Source organism: Salmo trutta, unplaced genomic scaffold (genome assembly GCF_901001165.1).
Source record: "Salmo trutta unplaced genomic scaffold, fSalTru1.1, whole genome shotgun sequence".
NCBI classification, from domain to species: domain Eukaryota; kingdom Metazoa; phylum Chordata; class Actinopteri; order Salmoniformes; family Salmonidae; genus Salmo; species Salmo trutta.
The window spans coordinates 127,238-131,865 of NW_021822786.1; positions in this window are offsets into that span (position 1 = coordinate 127,238).

Genomic DNA, 4,628 nt, shown 5'->3' on the forward strand with positions numbered 1-4,628 from the left:
ACAATGGAAATACATGTCCTCAAAGATGGAAGGCAGGCGGGAGGAGGCGAGGTCAGGTGGGACCATTCTAGCCAATGAGAGGGCAGATACGTGTGTGAACGATAAGCTATATACAAGCAGTGTTTCACTTAGGTTTACCTGGCGGGACGTTTTGATAACCGTGTAAATCTCTCTAGGTAGGACAAGGTGACTTTATCAACATATTCGCCTGTATTTACTCCCGAAAAATGAAACGCTAGTTAGCCGCTAATGTGGCTATCATAACGAGTTACAAATGCTATGATCTGGACGAGACTGCAGAACCGAGGAAAAAGTAAGAATCTCTGGATATTTACATTTACGTCATTTAGCAGACGCTCTTATCCAGAGCGACTTACAAATTGGTGCATTCACCTTATGATATCCAGTGGAACAACCACTTTACAATAGTGGATCTACATATTTTAAGGGGGGGGGGGGTTAGAAGGATTACTTTATCCTATCCCAGGTATTTCTTAAAGAGGTGGGGTTTCAGGTGTCTCGGAAGGTGGTGATTGACTCCGCTGTCCTGGCGCCGTGAGGGAGCTTGTTCCACCATTGGGGTGCCAGAGCAGCGAACAGTTTGGACTGGGCTGAGCGGGAACCGTGCTTCCTCAGAGGTAGGGGGGCCAGCAGGCCAGAGGTGGAAGAACGCAGTGCCCTTGTTTGGGTGTAGGGCCTGATCAGAGCCTGAAGGTATGGAGGTGCCGTTCCCCTCACAGCTCCGTAGGCAAGCACCATGGTCTTGTAGCGGATGCGAGCTTCAACTGGAAGCCAGTGGAGAGAGCGGAGGAGCGGGGTGACATGAGAGAACTTGGGAAGGTTGAACACCAGACGGGCTGCGGCGTTCTGGATGAGTTGTAGGGGTTTAATGGCACAGGCAGGGAGCCCAGCCAACAGCGAGTTGCAGTAATCCAGACGGGAGATGACAAGTGCCTGGATTAGGACCTGCGTCGCTTCCTGTGTGAGGCAGGGTCGTACTCTGCGAATGTTGTAGAGCATGAACCTACAGGATCGGGTCACCGCCTTGATGTTAGTGGAGAACGACAGGGTGTTTTCCATATATTATCTAATGCTTGCTAACTGTAGTAATCAATACATTGGCGTAAATATGTATTTAAATGGACAATTATGTACACTAGTGCAAGTTTTAAATTGACACAATACCTGTTTGCAAATGACGTGCAGGTGTAACCGATGTGAAATGGCTAGTTAGTTAGCGGTGGTGCGCGCTAATAGCGTTTCAATCGGTGACGTCACTCGCTCTGAGACTTGAAGTAGGGTTTCCCCTTGCATTGCAAGGGCCGCGGCTTTTGTGGAGCGATGGGTAACGATGCTTCGGTGGGTGTCAGTTGTTGATGTGTGCAAGGGTAACTGGTTCGAGCCCGGGTTGGGGCGAAGAGAGGGACGGAACCTACACAGGAACTTGCAGGGATTTGTAGTTTTGCATAATGTCTACTTTGATGCTATGGGTATTATGACACCTCCAATGTGGGGCGCTATATGGAAATGAGTTTGGAATACATGGTTTGTAGTCTGTGAGTGGCCATTTTAAAATGAATGGAATGGCTATTCTAGTCCTTCTACTTTTTTTGAGTTTGATAGACTATTTAAAGTTAATCTAACTCTTATTCTGTATTTTATGGTCATAACAGCCTGAATATGCTGGATCTCGTCTGATCTTGGAAGTTAAGCAGTGTCAGGCCTGCTTAGCAATTGGATGGGAGACTCCTGGGAATACCAGCTGCTGTAAACTTTCTGCCCAGTAGAGTGTACTGTTGTAAACTTTCTGTTATTTAGAACGGTGAGAATATGGTTTTATTAAATGGTGCGTTTATGGTCAATTTGGTCGCTGTCCGTAAAGGTGGTGCTGATAAATGTGTTGGTCAGATTCGTTTTCCTTCTAATCTTTTAGAGCTGAAATCTTTATGTAAAGTTCTCAGTATTCCAGGGAAATAATCTTCAGGCTATATCCAAAAGATTAAGGAATACATGGTGGTTTGTAGTCTGTTTCAATGGGCATTTTAAATGTAATAGCTATTCTAGTCCATCTACATTTTTGAGTAATACCAGCCCATATTTGCCGGGATCAAGCCTGGTTAGTACTTTGATGGGAGGCCACCTGGGAATACCAGGTGCTGTAAACTTTTTTTGCCCAGTAGTTACTGTTGTAAACGCTCTTGTATTTATAACATTAATAATATAAAGGCCATTTTAAAATGGAATGGGTATTCTAGTCTCCCGACTATTTTGGTGTACACAAACTTGAAATAGTCTATCCAACTCTCTTTTCATACCTTACAGCTATACCAGGCTGAATACCCCAGAAGCTTTCGCCTGGTCTTTTTTTATACCTTTATTTAACTAGGCAAGTCAGTTAAGAACAAATTCTTACTTACAATAACAGCCTACCAGGGAACAGTGGCTTAACTGCCTTGTTCAGGGGCAGATCGACAGCTCAGGGATTCGATCCAGCAACCTTTCAGTTACTGGCCCAACACTAACCACTAGGCTACCTGCCACCCCTGGTCAGTGCTGTGATAGGAGACTACCTGGTAATAACAAGTGCCGTTAGCTTTTGCCCAGCAGAGTGTACTGTTGTAAACGCTCTTGTATTTATAACAGTAATAATATAAAGGCCATTTTCAAATGGAATGGTTATTGTAGTTTTTTGACTATTTTGGTGTACATTAACTCTAAATAGTCTATCCAAATCTCATTCTATAGCTTACGGCCATACCAGCCTGAATATGCCTGATGTAATCTGATCTCGGCAGCTGAGCAGGCTTGCGTATTGTTAGTACTTGGATGAGAGACTGCCTGGGAATAACCAGTGCTGTGAGGCGACCGGGAGACCCATGAGGTGGTGCACAATTGACCCAGTGTTTTCTGGGTTAGGGGAGGGTCTGGCCAGCCGGGATGTCCTTGTCCCATTGCGTTTTTGTGACTCCTGTGGCGGGCCGGGCGCAAGCACGCTGACACGGTTGCCGGTTATACAGCGTTTCCTCCGACACATTGGTGGGGCTGGCTTCCGGGTTAAGGGAGCAGTGTCTCAAGAAGCAGTGTGGCTTGGCAGGATCGCGGTTCAGAGCACGCATGGCTCTCGACCTTCCCGATCGGGAGTTGCAGCGATGGGACAAGACTGTAACTACCAATCGTTTGATCTCGGAAGCTAAGCAGGCTTGCATCTGGTTAGTATTTGGATGAGATACCTCCTTGGAATAACAAGTGCTATAAGCTTTTGCCCAGTAGAGTGTACTGTTTTAAAAGCTATTTTATTTATAACATTAATCATATAAAGGCCATTTTAAAATGACTACAATTAGTCTTTCAACAATTTCGGTGTACATTAACTTTAAATAGTCTATCCAAATATCAATCTATGGTTTATGGCCGTACCAGCCTGAATACGCCCCTTTCTGGAGTTTCAGGAAGTGGATGAGCAGCAGGTGGCTGCGTGTTCAAGAGAGAGAAGAATACCGTTTTCTTTAGGTTTATTTGATTCATAAGTTTGAAAGTTTGTGTGTGAGTGTAGTTTTTTTTTTTTTAACATTTGTGTTATTATCCCACAACGGCGTGAGCTGTTTGGGGGATCCTGCGTATATTAAAAAAAAAAACAGCTGGACAACATGGCTTTGCCATCAAGAATGGAAAACAACGATGAGAAAGGACAACATTTCAAATGAAGAACTGAAAAAAATAAGGTATGAGAAAGTACTGGCGGTGAATGTGGAAATGATTGGAGAAGAAAAAATAACAACGATGGAATTGCTGAGAGGAAAAAAGGAAGTTTGTAGAACGATACTTGGATGAAGAACGAAAGATCAAAAGAAATATGAAGTGACAATGTCGCATGTAAATGGAAAAGAAAGACTAGTGGATGGGATAAAGATTTAAAAAAAACGGGAAAATCATCGCTAAAGAACTGGGGAACGACGAACATCAAATCAAATTTTATTTGTCACATACTCATGGTTAGCAGATGTCAATGCGAGTGTAGCAAAATGCTTGAGCTTCTAGTTCCGACCATGCAATAATATCCAACAAGTAATCTAACCTAACAATTTCACAACAATTACCTTATACACATAAGTGTAAAGGAATGAATAAGAATATGTACATAAAAATATCAATATATGAATGAGCGATGGAAACTTGTGGTGTCCTTTTTGAACTTGCCCGCATACATGACGGATGGTGAGATATATGAAAAATGCTAAAAAGTGAAGGTGACCACGGCGATCAAGAGGAGGATGTGGCCAAGAACAGACATTGTAGCCGGGATGCGATTTTGCAATGTGAAGTTTATGGACAATGTGCAATCATTGCCGTATTCCACAAAATGTATCACTGTCGAGGGATTTTAATATTTCCATGTAGTCCATGACATCAAGTGAAGGTAATGTAGGCTTTGTATTCAGCCGGGGCACATTCTTAAGGAATGTCCGGAATTCGCATGCCATAAATGTAGTGAACAAGGGCATTATGCCAGAGAATGTTTGAACGTAGGTAATGCGTCACAGACCAGAATATAGATGTAGCTGTCATAAGGAAAAAGAAAGAAATCACGGAGACTGATGATGAAATAGATAGTGAGGATCCTCAATTGT